Below are 20,932 nucleotides of genomic sequence, written 5' to 3' on the forward strand. Positions count from 1 at the left end.
GAAGCCCTGAAATGTCACTGAGACGAGTTTCAGTTGTTTCAAATGGCATTAAATCTACATTTCTTGATATTTTATGCCATAAATTCTTTGAAGAAATAAAATAAAATGTGTTTTGATGACATATTCAGTATTTATAATCGACACTTTTTAGAAAGTATGGTGGTATTGGTTGGCATTGGTAGGAATGCCCCATTTATCGGTAGAGGTTTCAAAAAGCTGGGTTCGTGTTTTGACCGCAGACACAACAATAACAAACCTGTAAACTCTGAGAGCAACTTCGGGACACAGACTTGTGGTTTAGTCACGACAAATGTCCTCAAAGTCACCCGTCTCAGCAGTGAGCGTACGCCTCGGCCTGTGTCAGACTGGAGGAGGGCGCCGCATGGCCACAGTAAAAAGGTCAGGCTACAAACCAAAGATGCCGCACGCCTCCACACAACAGCAGACGAGCACGAGAGGGGGAGGTGACGGAGCACAGAGTGGCAGACAGCAGAGGCCATAAGAGCGTCTAGACAGTGTCTCGTGAAAGGAGAGCCGCTGCGCCACTAAAGCTAGAGCTCTGAAGAGTGTGGCCTTGGAAAAACACAACCACGCACAGAAAACAGGACAGGAGAGCAGTTGAGAGCTGACACACTCCTTAAAAACTTCAATAAAGAGACTCATCAGGCCGACACACGCCTGCACATGTTACACAACGAACAGGCCAAGAAGCGTCTCCCCGGGCTCTGCACAGGAGGCAGGGCCAGGCCCACGTTCAGCACTTTGAGGCCAGTGGTCGGTGTTTTCTGTTTGCTTAACGACAAAATCTGCGGTAAAATAATGTTCATTAATGATAAATTTTGTCATCATTTACTTACTACAAAGTATTTTACATTGACATTTTACATCGTTTGTTCTTTCTTTCCAAATCTGCAATGACTGTCACTTGCATTATATTCATTGCATTCTTATATTCTATCACTTATCCTGAGCCTGTGGTTTTAACCTCTTAACCCCCACCTGAACTGAGCACATTTTCTTTAGTTGGCTTCACTCAAATCTAAACGCTCCTTTAAAAGAAAAAGCGACAAAAACGTGCTGGAAAAGCAACAAAAACACAACTAAAAAGTGACAAAAGGGCCACAGAAAAATGACACTACAAGAACACAATAAAAATAAACTGTCGGCAAGCGTGTGTTTGTAGAAAATAATAGAAGATTCATTCATGTCGGGACACGTGGCTTCTGTTGCTGTGTGTATTTCTCACTTCCCCCTCGGGCAATCAGGGAGGACGGGGCACTTGCCTGGACAAAAAGTTGACTTGCCCCCGGGGCGGGGCAACCATTGGTTATACTGTCTCTCCAGGAATTTGCAAAACTATTAAAGCAAAATCAAGCCAACTCTGGGAAATCAGTGCAACTTTGCCACAACTGCTACTTTCTCGCAGTCGATCCATTGCAGTTGTTAAATTTGTGGATAGGACGTTTTACAATGAACATTCTGCAGGGTTACCAGCTGCCTGTCCCTGCCTCACACGCCTTTGCCTCAGATCCGACTCCTCCTCCTCCACATCCTTTCCAAGTCTCATTACTCTGCTAGCTGGACCATGATTCTACGAAGCATAAATGACAGATAAATGCTGCGAGTGCATTTATGGAGATGGCTTTCATCCCCTGTGTGTCTTTAATGTGACGGTGTGATCTTTCTTTACAGTCCTGTGTGCCCGTGACAGCACGTGGGCCCTGCACCACACCTGTGTCGTGGCCCTGTTCTGTTTGCACTACACTGAACCACACCGCTGACTGCTCTTTACACACCTGAGATAAAGTCCTGTTTATGACTGTTACGCCACAGCCGTTTACCCAGTTAAACCTATGTGAAAGTCCCTTTCAGATCCAGATGTGGGTGGACACTAGGGAGCTGGTGTAAGTGCTGGTTCTGGAGCTGTTTCTTTGTTTCTCTATTTGAACAAATCAAAGACAATCGTGAAAGTACTATTGTGATACGGAGCTAAACGGTCCCACCCAGGAAATTCTCATTGACTTTTCTCATGGGACATTGAAATATGAAGAGTTGCGTGGAAAGAGGCTAATCAGCTACGTGGTACTGACAGCAGTGCAATAACATTACACATTGAAAATGAGCTGGTTGCTTCAGTATCGTCAGGTTCACAGTAGAGCATTATCGTTCTATTAGGCACATCTTTTTTTTAATGTCTATGTAAAAAAGAAACGGACATTTTACTTCCGGAACCGGAGTGGGTTCCCATTGTTTGGGATGGTTCAACTTCACTGGGCTATTTAAAAAAAAAAGAGAGGGAGAACAAAAATGACAACAGAACAACCTGAAGAGCCACAACAAGACAAATGCTGCCTGTTGGTGGAGTTTATGGAATTATTCAGAGGTGCCAAGGCAAATGCTAGAGGAAAGAAGCAGCAAGAAGACGACTATGAAGGTAAGTTACATGCTAACAGCAGCTAAAGTTGTGCAAACAGCGGCTAAACGCTATCATCGACAAAATCACAGTTTTCAACAGCGTTATGATGTTGTGAAATATTAAATCTGTATGAGCTGCCTGTTAGTACTGAGGGCTGTCGTCCCGTTTGCCAATCAGAGCTCAGACTGTTCTCGTCACATTGGTCTCAGTTCAGTGCTTTCGATTACGATTGGACCAGTGATGTATGCAGGTCACTTTGTCACTTTGAAAATGGCCGTCTCGTGGGTAAGGATGCTGCCATACATTGATGATTTATTTCCAGGCCGTGGCAATGGAACCGACCCACAAAGTGCCTCCGCCGTGTGAGAGAACGGGCCCCGAGACGACAACCGTTGTACGACACATTGTCAGACCTGCAGAGCTTTACAATTCCACATATTGTGAAAAAGCACAAGTTAGTCAGGAGGTTTTCCACTGTAATGAAACCAGGACAAGGGGACAGCATCAATCACTGCACTGCGCCCCACCCCCACCCTCCGAGCCGAGCCCCTCGGCACTGGGAGCGATCCTGCTGCCAGAGGGGCCCGTATCAGGTTCCACTCAGGCAGGTCAGTGTGCACCCGCTGCCCCTGAACCCCCCCCCCCCCACACCCCCCCACACACACGCACACGCACACTCCAACCACTGCTCGCCAGGTCTGAGCTCCACAACAATCGCCCATATATATTCATGTATGTATTCATTCATGAAGCAGCCAGAGGGGGAAAACAAAGAAGTGAAGATCTAAACTTTCAATAATTACTCCAAGAATACTTTAACAAATGCTCAATTATGAATATAATTTTCTAGCCAATGAAGATACAAAGACATAGAGAGAGGAGTAGAGGTCGACCGATATGGGTTTTTCTAGGGCCGATGCTGATTTTTGTTATATTTATTGGCTGATGCCGATGTGCTCGGCCGATATTTTTGACCGATTTTTCCGAATGTCTGGTCTATACTCCTGTAAAAACAAATACTTTTACTTTTTTACTTTATTACTTTAGGTGATTCAATCATAGTTTCTTTCCCAGCTTTGATTTGCTTCCATTAGCATTAGCATACCGTTGCTAGCCACAGCATTTAGCGCTGCGATCAAAAATACAATTGTGGAGGTTCAAATTAAATCAGTGATTGAATTCTCCAGGTTCTGTGCTTCACAATGATATGCAGCATGTCTGCATGTCTGTATTGACTGAGTCTTTCGGATCATGCTACATGCTAATGCTAGCTTAATTTGTATGTGATAAACAAGTTCATATTCTGGTTAAAAAGGATGAAAAAGCTTCCTTCCTTCCCCCTCCGCGATGCCGTCTGTACCTATGCCTGGGTTCCGTAACTGCACAGTTAAACGATGCTTAACGCCGCTTGAGTCTGCCGATGCTCTGCGTCCACTCTAAAAACTAATGAAGGCATCAAAGACACAAAGAATGTGTGATTATTTTAGGGTTTTGTGTGTATCAGAGTCACTGAATACTATAATCGAGGGCTCACAGGGCTAAAACATACAGTGGTCACTTTAAATTCTAATAAACGCACCAAAGGGGAGTAGCAACACGTTTTGTTACATACAAATAGAGCACTTCACAGGTACATTTTTAGACGTATGGTCTGGCAACCCAAAAGATTGTTAAAGTACTGGCATTATTGAACATAGTTTTTTCCATGTTTTTGGCGCACTTAAATGATGTCTTAGTGTGGCTTCAAAATATAAGTACGTAAGTTACAAATTCAACATAATTTGAAATATGCCAAACACAAAGACTCTGGTGTGTATACGTGTTTGTAAGCCTGTGTCAGCACTGCCCTGAGCAGCACACGTTATGCAACAGGCGCTGGGCCCTCGTGCCCTTTGGCCCCAAGGCTTTGGTCACAGCAAGTCTCTCGGTGTTTCCACAGTGTCAGACCAGGAATGAAGAAGGCCTCCTGACACAGCTCAGAGCTATGAAATCCACACACATAAGTGCAATCTCTATAGCACTAGAAAGCACAACATATCGCTCTGTCATCGGACTGAGAGTTACACACTTTGTGCAAACCACAATAACTTTTGACCCGATACAGTAAGTTTTTAGTCTTTACTTAAATTAAATGGAAGATACTTCTGAAATTGTTTGGAACAGTGCATCTCCTCGCCTCGTGTATCAGTCTCACTGTATTTAACCACGAGAGGAGTGACCATAGCATAACATCAGGGAAGTGTAGAAGAGTGAGCGTTTCAGCGCATTGATAGGTGGGAATAAGTTTATCGAACAGCTGATCCATGTTAAGCTGATAGTGCAGCTTGTGGAGCAAGTGCGTGTGAACACAGACTGAACTTTGAAGTCAAAGCTGAAACTAGGGTGGTCTGGGGTCTACCCACAAAGTGCTTCAACCTGTGTGAAAACGACCTAAAACAATGAATATGTGAAGATGAGAGAGTTGCAGTGACCACAGCAGCGGTTTGCAGTGGTCAGAGGCTGATGAATGCAGAGTGAGCCTGTGTCCTCTGCTCCTCTGGCCAATCAATGTTTGACACACGAGAAGCTAAAGCATACACTCAGCCAGGAAGTCTGCCCTGACCAATCACCTGCTCCTGTCTGTCGCTGTCAGCCAATCACAACCTGCCTTTGTCTGTCAGCCAATCACAACCTGCCTTTGTCTGTCAGCCAATCACAACCTGCCTTTATCTGTCAGCCCATCACAACCTGCCTTTGTCTGTCAGCCAATCACAACCTGCCTTTATCTGTCAGCCAATCACAACCTGCCTTTGTCTGTCAGCCAATCACAACCTGCCTTTGTCTGTCAGCCAATCACAACCTGCCTTTATCTGTCAGCCAATCACAACCTGCCTTTGTCTGTCAGCCAATCACAACCTGCCTTTGTCTCTCAACCAATCCAAGTAAGTAAGTAAGTAAGTAAGTAAGGAAGTAAGTAAGTAAGTAAGTAAGTACATAAGTACGTAAGGAAGGAAGTAAGTAAGTAAGTAAGTAAGTACATAAGTACGTAAGGAAGGAAGTAAGTAAGTAAGTAAGTAAGTACATAAGTACGTAAGGAAGTAAGTAAGTAAGTAAGTAAGTAAGTAAGTAAGTAGGTAAGTAAGTAAGTACATAAGTACGTAAGTAAGTAAGTAAGTAAGTAAGTAAGTAGGTAAGTAAGTAAGTACATAAGTACGTAAGGAAGTAAGTAAGTAAGTACATAAGTATGTAAGGATGTAAGTAAGTACATAAGTACGTAAGGAAGGAAGGAAGTACATAAGTACGTAAGGAAGTAAGTAAGTAAGTAAGTAAGTACATAAGTACGTAAGGAAGTAAGTAAGTAAGTAAGTAAGTAAGTAAGTAAGTACGTAAGGAAGTAAGTAAGTAAGTACATAAGTATGTAAGGATGTAAGTAAGTAAGTACATAAGTACGTAAGGAAGTAAGTAAGTAAGTACATAAGTACGTAAGGATGTAAGTAAGTAAGTACATAAGTACGTAAGGAAGTAAGTAAGTAAGTACATAAGTACGTAAGGAAGTAAGTAAGTACATAAGTACGTAAGGAAGTAAGTAAGTAAGTAAGTAAGTACATAAGTACGTAAGGATGTAAGTAAGTACATAAGTACGTAAGGAAGTAAGTAAGTACATAAGTACGTAAGGAAGTAAGTAAGTACATAAGTACGTAAGGAAGTAAGTAAGTAAGTAAGTAAGTACATAAGTACGTAAGGATGTAAGTAAGTAAGTACATAAGTACGTAAGGAAGTAAGTAAGTACATAAGTACGTAAGGAAGGAAGGAAGTACATAAGTACGTAAGGAAGTAAGTAAGTAAGTAAGTAAGTACATAAGTATGTAAGGATGTAAGTAAGTAAGTACATAAGTACGTAAGGAAGTAAGTAAGTAAGTACATAAGTATGTAAGGAAGTAAGTAAGTAAGTACATAAGTACGTAAGGAAGTAAGTAAGTACATAAGTACGTAAGGAAGTAAGTAAGTAAGTAAGTAAGTACATAAGTACGTAAGGATGTAAGTAAGTAAGTACATAAGTACGTAAGGAAGTAAGTAAGTACATAAGTACGTAAGGAAGGAAGTAAGTACATAAGTACGTAAGGAAGTACGTAAGGAAGTAAGGAAGTACGTAAGGAAGTAAGTACGTAAGTAAGTAAGTAAGTAAGTACATAAGTACGTAAGGAGTTGTGACTGACCACTAGCTGGCTCCACATCTACAGATGGGCCCCCGGGCGCTGCCCCAGCGGCATCAAAGGATGGGTCTCATGCAGAGGACCCTGACCCAGTAAGTAGGTAAGTAAATAAGTACACAAGCAAGTAGATAAGTAGGAAAGTAACAAAGAACTAAGAAAGAACATTTTCTCCTAACATTAGAGATATTTCTCAGATGATACAAAACATTTTGGGTCAACTATCGAGAGTGACCAAAAGAGTGACCAGAAACACATTGAACCATGACTGCCGTCCACTGCAGCAGCAGAACCGTCAGCTTCCTCAGCCTCTCCATCTGCACTCGCTTTACCACCATCTGCGTCTTGACATTTCTGACCAAACCTAAGCATTTTCACTTTCACAGAAATCCTTTTTGCATGTCCACAGATGGGAGGAGCCAATCGCACGCCATATTAGACCCGTGACTTTCCTGATGACAAGCAGCACAATCACTACAAGAACGCACTTTTATTTAATACGATCACACATTGCTCCATTCCGGACAAATATACAATATAGTACCTTTCCAAAGACAACGGGAATAAAACCTGATTAAGAGAAAGTATCCGAGGTCAAACTGTAGCCTGGGTCTGACCCAGGACAGCGCTCAGAGCCTGCAGAGCCTGCAGGCTGCAGCTATGATGTGGCTGTTTGCTGAGAGCCAGGCAGCCTCAGTCACCTCCACCTCCGCCCCTCCCCCGCGGCAGCCTCCCCCCCCTCCTCTTCCTCTCCTGCTGCACATGAGAGGGCTGCCCCAGACAGGGAGGGGGCAGGCTCTACCCTTCATTTGATCTGAGGGCGCTGAGGGAAGTGTTTCAGTTTCAGATAGTAATGTACTAAGGGAGGGTTCTATTGGAGAATTACAGGCTGCAGGCCTTTAATGCAATAAGGTTGAGGTTAGGCAGGCACTGATATCTCAGATCCGGATATAGGAGCCAATACTGGAAAAAGTCAAAAACAATACCCGTGTTGGCTCTCACCGTTGTACAAACACAACTTTCACTGACTACATCTAAGTGAATATGGGCATGCTGTCACTCCCAAGCTCCGAAGCTCCGAGCCCGGAGAATTCAATTTGCTAAGTGAGTTTTAACCTCCGCAGCGTATTTTTGATCACTGCAAAAATGCTGCAGCTAGCAACAGCATGCTAATGCTAACACCAACTACTCAAGGCTGGGACGTAAACTATGATTGGATCATCTAAAGTAGCCTAATAAAATAAAATCGGCCACTGATGGGAGTGGCCGATTTTTCTATATTAATGCAACCTATATCCTGTCGTTAACCCAAGGGAAAAAGTCCAGGGATCCTTGTTTGTCACATTGCCATTATAATTATTAAAAGATATAATTCATAATCAATCTGTAACATCTTGTTTGCAAGAAAAGATCAGACTTTACTGATCTCGCACTGGAGAAAAGCTGGGGCCAGTCCGGGGCAGTGGGAGCCGGCACAGGTTACCAGGTTAGAAATATACTGTACTGCGAGGGCTGTCCTTTCAATATTTGACTTTTATTTAACCGGGGACGTCCCACTGGAATGAAGAAATAGTGGATCCTACTGTACATGTTTTTCGCAGACAGGAGACACAAGGACACACATGACCAGAAATGAATCTTGGTCATTTGTTAATTGTGATCATTCAAATCAAATGTAGTGTCAATTTGGAGGCGAGTGTAATACTGAGGACATGAAAGCCGGTGCAGGACAGAGTGTCCTGAACGTGCACGCAGACCCGGGCTGAACCGGATCTGCTCCAGAGAGAGCAGCAGAGGCCGCTCCTCCACTGTAGCATTACTGCAGAACAGAGAGAGAGAAGAAAGAGTGGCCCCGGGGGGAGGAGGGGCGGGGGAGTGTGGGAGGACTGCGCATGTGCACACCCAGCTCACGTGCACGCTCGTACAGTAGATCAGCTTACAGTACGCCGGGACCGCCTTTCATTCAGGAATGTTTGACTGCACTCTAAAATCAGCCGTGCACAGCTCCAATAGAAGGATCAAATCAGCTCAGTTTTATACATGTCTAAAGGGGAGTTTACCTTTGTGTTAGATCAGTCATTTCAATATTTAATTATTGTCTTCAATATTACAATTTCAATTAATCAATCCAATCCGGCCGATACTTAGGCTCCGGCTCAGAGTAGTCACAATTCTACCTCTGTTCTGCTTCCACTCTAAAGACTACATGAAGGAAACACAAATGTACATGCTTTGATTTTTAGGGGTTTTAATGTCTGCAGAACTGATGTGAGTGTAGCTATAACAGCCACTCCCAAAGTCCAGCACATCCTGGACTCAGCCCCTTAAGACTCCAAGATTCTCACATGGCCCGCCTAAAAATAATAATTCACCCAATTTAAAGTAACTTTACAGATAAAATCACATAAAAAGCAACAGCTAGCAACGATTATAGGCTACGCACCGCTTTAAAGTTGTACATTATAGACAATAAATACATTTTTCCTTTCATAAATATTTTTTTTATTTTTATTTTTGTTAACTGTAGACAAGCTTTGGGGGTCTTAAGCCCCACCTATAGGGTCCCAGGCCTCACTTTGTGCCTATCCAGCCTGTGTTACCAGTGTTACAGCTCTGTAGCGATTATTCTACTGATGTAGCCAGAGGGCCATTCTCCCACCACCACCAATAATAGAAAAAAAAACAAAAAAACAATTTAAACAAGCAAAAATGAGGGAAATGTTGAGAAATAAAAAAAAATTAAATTGGGGCAAAAAATTCCTACCATGCGTGAAAATGGGCAAACATTGGGATATAAAAATAAGAAAAAATTGGGCAAAAATGGGGAAATAATTGGGAGAAATTGTGTTTTTTCCGTACCTGCTTTCGATACTTTATTTTTTCCAATACCAGTATGCTGTACCATCACTCTCAGACAGTTTCATTCATGCCGGCTTATTGTACATGTTTTTAGTGGTTGGGGAAACCGGAGTACCGAGTGAAACCTAAGCAGTAACCGCTGCACCACCATATGCCGTGTGTTATTTCATTAAATGTGGTCACAACCAGACTTAAAATTAAACCCAAGCCCCACAATTGATCTAAATGAGGAAAATCAAGAATAAAAAATCTTTCTGTGATTCTGTGTTTCTGTCTGAGGCCAAACAGTGTGTAAGTCAGACCTTTTATGTTACATTGTGGGGTCTTGTGATAAAGATATTACAATAATGACAACTCTGATTGCTAGTCCTATATAAACTCTGTCTTTTTTGCAGTGCGGACAGAAGCGTGGGGGGGGGTGGGGGTGTAATTAGAACACAAAGTCATGTCCGGACGCCAGCATGAGCTCAGGGCACACTCCGGCACAAGTGCAGGCTTTCTCACGCAGCGACACAATACAGCTGACAACATCGCGGCTCACGGTAGCACCGACGCCGGAGCCGCAGCCGGCCCCAGCGCCGGAGGAGATGGAGCCAGTATGCATTAGATTAGAGCCAGCAGTGGGGGCAGAAACTGGGAAACTGGGAGGAAGACCATGAATTATTGAACTGAATTTAATGGGACGAGTAAAGGGAGCAGCAGGATAGAGCACTCGAGATAAAATAAATTAATAAAAGTTGAATAACTCTACATTGGCATACACCGATACGTAAATATGTCACAGAGGGTGTAATAACATTTTACATTTCCTGGTATTCTGTATATTGTGACACATTGTAATTAACACACACTTTGACCTGTTTTGAGGCGTTCTTGTAATGCTTAGGAGAGTTTATGTTTATGACTTCTGCTTAAAGGTATTTGGACATCTTGATTCATATGACTTGATAATATCATGAAAAATGTACATACAAAACCTCTGTTAATTGTGTTCGTTTATAAATATTATGAGAATATAAGGAGGAAAAAAAGGAGTGGAAATCCAACTTCCAGTTAACATTGATAGGAGCGCAAAACATGATCAAAACCAACAACATATCCACTGCAAAAAAACAAAATGTAGCTAAAAGTTGAAATAAGTGTATTGGAGAGTTTAAATGTGCTCAATATTTATTAATCCACTTTAAGTTGGACTTATTTTACAGACTTTAACAGCTGTTGTATTAACATAATATTTTGGTAACACTTTATAATAATGACACCTTATTGAGCCTTATTAAATGATGAGTTAGCACTTAATTAATCATGAACAATTCATTAGTTAAGTGTGATTAACACGTAATAACTAATTGACAATGAATCAGTGAAGTATGTGAACTATTCACTATGAGTCAGGCAATAACTGTAGTAGTTAAGTAGTAATTAAGTGTTAACTAATGAACCGTCCATGATGAATTGAGTGTTAATTAATCATTTATTAAGGCTAAATAAGGTGCAGTTACTATCAAGTGATTTTCTATGGGAAGAAAACTCGAGCTTAAAACACCTGCCCCCACCTAATGATGTCATGAGCTGGTGATTTTCTGTATCTTTAAAGCCCGAGCGCCTTCGCTGGGTTCATTCTGGCCATGTCAGCACTCAAATTGCCTCTACCACGGCTCGTGCCTTGTATAGCTGGCAGATCGGAACTTGTTTATAGCATTATTTAAGCTGTTTCACTGAAACGTGTCGACAAAGGATGAGTTCAGGCATTTACAATGCGCTTACAATTCGGCGCTTCATTTCCAGCAAACATGATTTTAGTTACAAAACATTTAAAAAGTCAGACTAAAGCCTGATATTGGACGATAAAATTGTATGATAATCGTAAAACATTTGATTGTAGTGTTAAAGCTTTGGTCTGTCAAACATGGAACAGTTACTGGTGCTTTCAGCCTTGTTCAGAGCATGGTTAGGAAATTGTATTAATATTTGTTGATCTGACCCTGGGTTGTCAGAACTGGTGACCCCCTTCAGTCTTCACACACTGACTTTTGTGCCGAACCATTGCCACAATCCCATCAAAAGCCCAGTCCCCAGCTGCAACACACAGACTCCCTTTGTGTTTCCCCAGTGTTTAGCTGTTAGCATTAGCCTAGCCCCTGTGCATATTCACCAGCACACCACCGACAAGCAATGGCAACTTTTACTTTTCATGACCAGAACCCGAGACCGGCCGAAGCAGCCGGAGAGCCCCTTACCGACTTCACCGGAGTGAGCGGACAGCCTTGCCGTGTCGCCGTCGGGGAGCCAGCAGCCAGCTCAGCAGATTTCTCTCTCTTCCCAGCTTTGTGTACACCGTTGTCCCTTTAAAGTGCGGTCGGCCCCCACCAACCCGGCTCACTCGGAGGAACCTAACGCCGCTTTCCAGGATAAAACCCGCTGCTCCCGTCCATGACACCGGCGTTGAAAGCGTGGACAGCCGGGAGGGAGACCTCCGAAAAGTCCCGGTAGTCCTTTTGAAGCTGGAAACTGAACCACTTAATGAAGGCAATCCAGGAGAAGTGCTCTTTGTCTCACTTGCTCGTCTTGACAAAACGGCACCGGGTCCTCCTCCGTGTCAACAAAAGCCCCTGGTTATCCTCTGCGCCGCAAACGTCATGAAAGGAATGTTGTGTTGCGGATCTCCTTCTAAGACACTATAGCTTTGTCGTTTTTCTCACTCATATCAAACAAAGAAGGCAAAGGAACAGTGCAAACACTCTCTCGCAGCTCAGAGCCCAACCCCCAGCCCTTTTTTCACTCCTGCCTTTCTCTAAACAGCCCCTCCCCCTAGCACCCCCCACATCCACCCACCCACAACCACCACCACTCCCCCCCCCTGCTTTCTACACATTATTATGAATGTGCAGACCGGAGCAGCTGCAGATTCAGGACCGCAGTGCATTTGTGACCCTCGTTTTTCATCACTTCAATCCAGTTAGCATTGAAAACACATTCTGTATTATAAAGTGCACACATTCTACATGTTTAAAAACCTCAGCATTCCAGGTCTGTTTTTGACGGGCAATAAATGACTCCCTTCATGGAATTCTGGATTAAAATGTTATGAATGCAACATTGCAATAAAAATAAGGAATTGGAAGTTATTGCAGCAAACATTGTCCATATAGACTAGCATAACCTCAAATGGAACTTCATTTCAACAGTTTACTCAATATAAAGATTATGGTTTACGTCCTTGCTGAAATAGAAATAGAAATAGAAATGGAAATAAAGGTGCATTATGGAACTTTTTATGCAGAAAAGCAACACATGGCTCCTTTACGTCATCACTGTGGCCTCTAAAACCCTTCAGGATCATTTGTCTTGTGGGTATCCAGGCAAGAGGCTCCGTCCACAGAAAAAACTCACAAACTCACAAACAATGAATCCTGGGTCATCATACATTATTAGAAGTGAAGGCGCCATGCTAACCACTGGGTTCCTGAAAGGTCAAATACGCACAAATATATATTTTTTTCATTTCACGTAAAAAGTCCCATAATGCATCTTTAAGTTAAGAGGATTATGGACAGGAGGTCAGTTTTCAGGTTTGAGTGCTTTCCGATACAGATCTCGTTGCAATTCAAAAACATTCATCCAGATAGAGGATGTCGTCTTAGAAAGCGAGGGTCCTAAATCTACAGCGGTCCTGGATCTGCAGCTGCTCCGGCAAGCAGGTTTCTCCACAGACAGCCTGATCTGGCCTGGTTCTCATTCGTCTAGCACACCTCCCTCCCTCCCTCCCTCTCTCTCTCGCTGCCTGTCAAACAGATGGGATTGGTGTAGTCTCTAGATCTCAGGTTCCTTTCATCAGGAGCTCCATGGAAGGCCGACAGCACGTATGGATTTGACCTTCAGGGGGAGAAACGCGTGCATGAGGAGCACACACCTATAGGAGAACTAAAGCAGTGGTGTAAAGAACGCCTATACGTGCCTCAAGGCGGGTAATATTCCCCTGACTTCTTCTAAAAGATAAGAACCTTCACCATCTGGGCCACATTTCATACAGTTACAGTGCGCCTGGCTAAATTTAGAAATACTACAATATTCCAATATCATTTAGCCACATCTCGACCTAGATCTGCAGTCTGCCTGTCCGTTAAAAAACCAGCAAGCAGAGCTTATATCATTCAGCACTCGACCACGTACAGCATTCTGGCAAGTTCCCTCAAGAGACTTCATCATCAGTTGAACACAGCCGTCTCCTGCCTGGGGCACAACACCCGGAGCACTACACCTTCATAATGCCTTTGGATTGAATTCACTCACATCTCAGACACTGGAGGGGACAAGGATCCTGTCCCCTCCAGTGTCCAGCCCAAGGACACAATGTCACTATGAAGAAATCAAATTGCGGACACAGACATTAGTGCTGGACATCATGAGAAAAATCGAAATACTGTAAATATAAGAAAAATCACAAGACTGAACACAAAGTCACCCTAACCTTAAAGAAGGAGGTTAGCGGTTAGCGCTCGTGCTTAACAGCAAGCCGGCAGGTCCCGGTTTCGATTCCCACCTGGACGGGGAATTTCTGTGTTTGCATGTTCTCCCCGTGTCTGTGTAGGTTTCCTCCGGGTACTCTGGTTTCCTCTACCACTAAAAACATGTACAATAGGCCAGGATGAATGAGAGTGTGTTAGAGTGCGCATGGGGACGACAGATGGAAATTAGCCCAAGGCTACAATCCAGTGTGGCACATTTACATGCATGAGACGTTCATGTATGTTCGTGCATGTATGTTCATTAACATGCACTGTCCCGACCAAAAGAATATACAGTATTAAAAAAGGGACTATACAGTTTAAACAGTTTAAAAATGTTACTACTAGATATAAATGATGTATTTTCCTCCCCCTACATGTTCCACTATGTCCTAATGTGTAGAATGAGCTCAGACCTGTTCACCACAACTGCCTCTAAAATCCTGCACTGTCACTCAAAAAGGTGTTATTTCGGGTCTGAAGTGCCGTCATGCACGAGCTTAATATAGAAGGTGCAGTTACAAGTAAGGCCTGAGGTGGCAGTAGTGAGTAGTGACCACTCTCCTCCTCCACTCTCCTCCTCCACTCTCCTCCACCACTCTCCTCCTCCACTCTCCTCCTCCACTCTCCTCCTCCACTCTCCTCCACCACTCTCCTCCTCCACTCTCCTCCTCCACTCTCCTCCTCCACTCTCCTCCTCCACTCTCCTCCACCACTCTCCTCCACCACTCTCCTCCACCACTCTCCTCCTCCACTCTCCTCCACCACTCTCCTCCACCACTCTCCTCCACCACTCTCCTCCACCACTCTCCTCCACCACTCTCCTCCTCCACTCTCCTCCTCCACTCTCCTCCTCCACTCTCCTCCTCCACTCTCCTCCACCACTCTCCTCCTCCACTCTCCTCCTCCACTCTCCTCCTCCACTCTCCTCCACCACTCTCCTCCACCACTCTCCTCCTCCACTCTCCTCCTCCACTCTCCTCCACCACTCTCCTCCACCACTCTCCTCCACCACTCTCCTCCACCACTCTCCTCCTCCACTCTCCTCCACCACTCTCCTCCACCACTCTCCTCCACCACTCTCCTCCACCACTCTCCTCCACCACTCTCCTCCTCCACTCTCCTCCTCCACTCTCCTCCTCCACTCTCCTCCTCCACTCTCCTCCACCACTCTCCTCCTCCACTCTCCTCCTCCACTCTCCTCCACCACTCTCCTCCTCCACTCTCCTCCTCCACTCTCCTCCTCCACTCTCCTCCTCCACTCTCCTCCACCACTCTCCTCCACCACTCTCCTCCACCACTCTCCTCCTCCACTCTCCTCCACCACTCTCCTCCACCACTCTCCTCCACCACTCTCCTCCACCACTCTCCTCCTCCACTCTCCTCCTCCACTCTCCTCCTCCACTCTCCTCCTCCACTCTCCTCCACCACTCTCCTCCTCCACTCTCCTCCTCCACTCTCCTCCTCCACTCTCCTCCTCCACTCTCCTCCACCACTCTCCTCCACCACTCTCCTCCTCCACTCTCCTCCTCCACTCTCCTCCTCCACTCTCCTCCTCCACTCTCCTCCTCCACTCTCCTCCTCCACTCTCCTCCTCCACTCTCCTCCACCACTCTCCTCCTCCACTCTCCTCCTCCACTCTCCTCCTCCACTCTCCTCCACCACTCTCCTCCACCACTCTCCTCCTCCACTCTCCTCCTCCACTCTCCTCCACCACTCTCCTCCACCACTCTCCTCCACCACTCTCCTCCACCACTCTCCTCCTCCACTCTCCTCCACCACTCTCCTCCACCACTCTCCTCCACCACTCTCCTCCACCACTCTCCTCCACCACTCTCCTCCTCCACTCTCCTCCTCCACTCTCCTCCTCCACTCTCCTCCTCCACTCTCCTCCACCACTCTCCTCCTCCACTCTCCTCCTCCACTCTCCTCCACCACTCTCCTCCTCCACTCTCCTCCTCCACTCTCCTCCTCCACTCTCCTCCTCCACTCTCCTCCACCACTCTCCTCCACCACTCTCCTCCACCACTCTCCTCCTCCACTCTCCTCCACCACTCTCCTCCACCACTCTCCTCCACCACTCTCCTCCACCACTCTCCTCCACCACTCTCCTCCTCCACTCTCCTCCTCCACTCTCCTCCTCCACTCTCCTCCTCCACTCTCCTCCACCACTCTCCTCCTCCACTCTCCTCCTCCACTCTCCTCCTCCACTCTCCTCCACCACTCTCCTCCACCACTCTCCTCCTCCACTCTCCTCCTCCACTCTCCTCCACCACTCTCCTCCACCACTCTCCTCCACCACTCTCCTCCACCACTCTCCTCCACCACTCTCCTCAACCACTCTCCTCCTCCACTCTCCTCAACCACTCTCCTCCTCCACTCTCCTCCTCCACTCTCCTCCACCACTCTCCTCCTCCACTCTCCTCCACCACTCTCCTCCACCACTCTCCTCCACCACTCTCCTCCACCACTCTCCTCCTCCACTCTCCTCCACCACTCTCCTCCACCACTCTCCTCCACCACTCTCCTCCACCACTCTCCTCCACCACTCTCCTCCTCCACTCTCCTCCACCACTCTCCTCCACCACTCTCCTCCTCCACTCTCCTCCTCCACTCTCCTCCTCCACTCTCCTCCACCACTCTCCTCCTCCACTCTCCTCCTCCACTCTCCTCCTCCACTCTCCTCCTCCACTCTCCTCCTCCACTCTCCCTCCTCCACTCTCCCTCCTCCACTCTCCCTCCTCCACTCTCCTCCACCACTCTCCTCCACCACTCTCCTCCACCACTCTCCTCCTCCACTCTCCTCCTCCACTCTCCTCCTCCACTCTCCTCCACCACTCTCCTCCACCACTCTCCTCCACCACTCTCCTCCTCCACTCTCCTCCACCACTCTCCTCCACCACTCTCCTCCACCACTCTCCTCCACCACTCTCCTCCTCCACTAACGTTATGTGAAGAGGCAAATGCCTAAATATTTCCGTTTCAAGTCAATTTTCAAGGAACGTGTTGCCGCAGATCGATCACTTTTTATGCCGTGTGCATTTAAACAGCCTGGTTCTCGGATTAAAGACTTTAACAGGATGTTTCTCAGCCGTCATTTGACCGATTTTGACCATTTAGAGATCTGTGAAGATGTGAAGTCGCTCTGCTTTGTCAAACGCGCTCCAGAGAGCCAGAGAGAAGTGTGGGCTTTACAGCTGTTCACTACGCCACACCACGCCCCCTCAGACTAAAAAAAGAGAGAAAGTAACACAATGTTCTATATAAAATGTCCCGATCGTGACTGTTCACAAGTTTTTGATCGTCATTTTTTTCACCTCGGTTCATCACAGAGCTACATCACACATAATGTGCATTAGCGTGTCTAGTTTCACAATTTACAAAAGAAAACGTGTTTCTGTTTTTGGATGTTTAAAAATCTTTGTTACCAACTGCACACTCCACAGTGACTTCAGTTTTTTACATTGATTGCCTTTACTATTTTTTAAGGTTTGTTGATTCACTAAAAACTAAAAACAATAAATATATTTTAATAATATATTTACAGTCAGCAGATTTTTGGTTTAAAAGGGGGGGGGGGGGGATCTAAACGGATAGTAACTAAGGTTTTTAAATAAAAAGAAAAAGAAGATTTTTGGGGGGGGCGGGGGGGGGGGGGGGGGGGAGTTTATAAAATCGGCCAGCTCTACAAGCTATGGAGGTGAGGACAGAGAGGACACATGGACGCATGAGGAGAGCATCTGCAGCAGCATGATGTAAGAACGAGCAGCCTCGCACATTCAGTCCCACGCCTGGCAGTGGGTGTCAGTGACGACAAGTGAGGGGACATGAGGAGGACATGAGGAGGAGCACGCATGTGGACAGATTAGTAGGACAGGTGGGTGTGTGGACAGGTGAGTAGGACATGTGGGTGTGTGGACAGGTGAGGAGGACATGTGGGTGTGTGGACAGGTGAGGAGGACATGTGGGTGTGTGGACAGGTGAGTAGGACATGTGGATGTGTGGACAGGCGAGTAGGACATGTGGATGTGTGGACAGGTGAGTAGGACATGTGGGTGTGTGGACAGGTGAGTGAGTAGGACAGGCGAGTAGGACATGTGGATGTGTGGACAGGTGAGTAGGACATGTGGGTGTGTGGACAGGTGAGTGAGTAGGACAGGCGAGTAGGACATGTGGATGTGTGGACAGGTGAGTAGGACATGTGGGTGTGTGGACAGGTGAGGAGGACATGTGGGTGTGTGGACAGGTGAGGAGGACATGTGGGTGTGTGGACAGGTGAGGAGGACATGTGGGTGTGTGGACAGGTGAGTAGGACATGTGGATGTGTGGACAGGCGAGTAGGACATGTGGATGTGTGGACAGGTGAGTAGGACATGTGGGTGTGTGGACAGGTGAGGAGGACAGGTGGGTGTGTGGACAGGTGAGGAGGACAGGTGGGTGTGTGGACAGGCGAGTAGGACATGTGGATGTGTGGACAGGCGAGTAGGACAGGTGGGTGTGTGGACAGGTGAGGAGGACATGTGGGTGTGTGGACAGGTGAGGAGGACATGTGGGTGTGTGGACAGGTGAGTAGGACATGTGGATGTGTGGACAGGCGAGTAGGACATGTGGATGTGTGGACAGGTGAGTAGGACATGTGGGTGTGTGGACAGGTGAGTGAGTAGGACAGGCGAGTAGGACATGTGGATGTGTGGACAGGTGAGTAGGACATGTGGGTGTGTGGACAGGTGAGTGAGTAGGACAGGCGAGTAGGACATGTGGATGTGTGGACAGGTGAGTAGGACATGTGGGTGTGTGGACAGGTGAGGAGGACATGTGGGTGTGTGGACAGGTGAGGAGGACATGTGGGTGTGTGGACAGGTGAGGAGGACATGTGGGTGTGTGGACAGGTGAGTAGGACATGTGGATGTGTGGACAGGCGAGTAGGACATGTGGATGTGTGGACAGGTGAGTAGGACATGTGGGTGTGTGGACAGGTGAGGAGGACAGGTGGGTGTGTGGACAGGTGAGGAGGACAGGTGGGTGTGTGGACAGGCGAGTAGGACATGTGGATGTGTGGACAGGCGAGTAGGACAGGTGGGTGTGTGGACAGGTGAGTAGGACAGGTGGGTGTGTGGACAGGTGAGTGAGTAGGACAGGTGGGTGTGTGGACAGGCGAGTAGGACATGTGGATGTGTGGACAGGTGAGGAGGACATGTGGGTGTGTGGACAGGCGAGTAGGACATGTGGGTGTGTGGACAGGTGAGTAGGACATATGGGTGTGGACAGGTGAGTAGGACATATGGGTGTGGACAGGTGAGTAGGACATGTGGGTGTGGACAGGTGAGTAGGACATATGGATGTGGACAGATTAGTAGGACATGTGGGTGTGTGGACAGGTGAGGAGGACATGTGGGTGTGGACAGGTGAGTAGGACATATGGGTGTGGACAGGTGAGTAGGACATATGGGTGTGGACAGATTAGTAGGACATGTGGGTGTGTGGACAGGTGAGGAGGACATGTGGGTGTGTGGACAGGTGAGTAGGACATATGGGTATGGACAGGTGAGTAGGACATGTGGGTATGGACAGGTGAGTAGGACATGTGGGTGTGGACAGGTGAGTAGGACAGGTGGGTGTGTGGACAGGTGAGGAGGACATGTGGGTGTGTGGACAGGTGAGTAGGACAGGTGGGTGTGTGGACAGGCGAGTAGGACATGTGGGTGTGTGGACAGGTGAGTGAGTAGGACAGGTGGGTGTGTGGACAGGCGAGTAGGACATGTGGATGTGTGGACAGGTGAGGAGGACATGTGGGTGTGTGGACAGGCGAGTAGGACATGTGGGTGTGTGGACAGGTGAGTAGGACATATGGGTGTGGACAGGTGAGTAGGACATATGGGTGTGGACAGGTGAGTAGGACATGTGGGTGTGGACAGGTGAGTAGGACATATGGATGTGGACAGATTAGTAGGACATGTGGGTGTGTGGACAGGTGAGGAGGACATGTGGGTGTGGACAGGTGAGTAGGACATATGGGTGTGGACAGGTGAGTAGGACATATGGGTGTGGACAGATTAGTAGGACATGTGGGTGTGTGGACAGGTGAGGAGGACATGTGGGTGTGTGGACAGGTGAGTAGGACATATGGGTATGGACAGGTGAGTAGGACATGTGGGTATGGACAGGTGAGTAGGACATGTGGGTGTGGACAGGTGAGTAGGACATATGGGTGGACAGGTGAGTAGGACATATGGGTGGACAGGTGAGTAGGACATATGGGTGGACAGGTGAGTAGGACATAAGGGTGTGGACAGGTGAGTAGGACATATGGGTGTGGACAGGTTATACTTGGCATCAAATATGAATGACTATATTCACATATGGCACGTTGACTTACAGGCCAAGCTAAACTGCCAAACCACCTGAAAAACAGATACAAAACTGTGCCAGTGTGAGGCTGCTGCACTACAAACAAAGCCCTGATGAAACGGTGTGTAAAACACAGCTTCCATCACCTGCTCGGTGGTGTTAAAAGTGTGTGAGCGGCTCTGACAGCAGCGTGTCTGAAAAGCAGGCGATGTTTTGTTATTCGAGAGGACAGGGCGGTCGGAGCAACGCACGCGCATCTATTTTTGTAACGCGGGAGTCTGGGAGAGAGCTATTTTGGAACCGACAGAAGAAGAAAACTGGCTCTCCACTGGCTCCTCTGCACCGGCCCAGACCAGACTCCTGGCTCTAGAGTGTCTGAGAGAGGGAGACGGAGAGGGAGAGCGAAAGATGTTTTGATTTTGAAACACATTCATTTTAGTCTAATGATGTTCTGATACCTTTTGACCGATCTGATCGTAGTCGCTGATACCACATGGCTCATTATGCTTCATAAACAAAGTCTGTGTGCTGTAAGTTTAGCTGCTCAATTGCGACAATGCTCTGCTTCCACTTTAAAGGTTAAATCAAGGCAAAAAAGGTAATGGAAATGT

At 46.7% G+C, this 20,932-nt stretch overlaps 1 protein-coding gene across 4 annotated transcripts in view; it reads right to left on the reverse strand.

Annotated features, from left to right (window-relative positions):
- kdm6ba (lysine (K)-specific demethylase 6B, a) overlaps nt 1-20,932 on the reverse strand; it is a 76,537-nt gene that overhangs the window by 37,420 nt on the left and 18,185 nt on the right. Inside the window, exon 1 of one of the 4 annotated variants that reach the window (XM_079579558.1) lies at nt 11,706-12,208. The exons of 2 other annotated variants lie outside the window; for them this stretch is intronic. The gene's annotated coding sequence lies outside the window, so the exon portion shown is untranslated. Of the gene's footprint in view, nt 1-11,705; nt 12,209-20,932 lie in introns of those variants that run through there. One more of the 4 variants, XM_079579554.1, reaches the window with a different exon arrangement.

The sequence above is a fragment of the Gobius niger genome (assembly GCF_951799975.1).
Source record: "Gobius niger genome assembly, chromosome: 21".
NCBI lineage: Eukaryota > Metazoa > Chordata > Actinopteri > Gobiiformes > Gobiidae > Gobius > Gobius niger.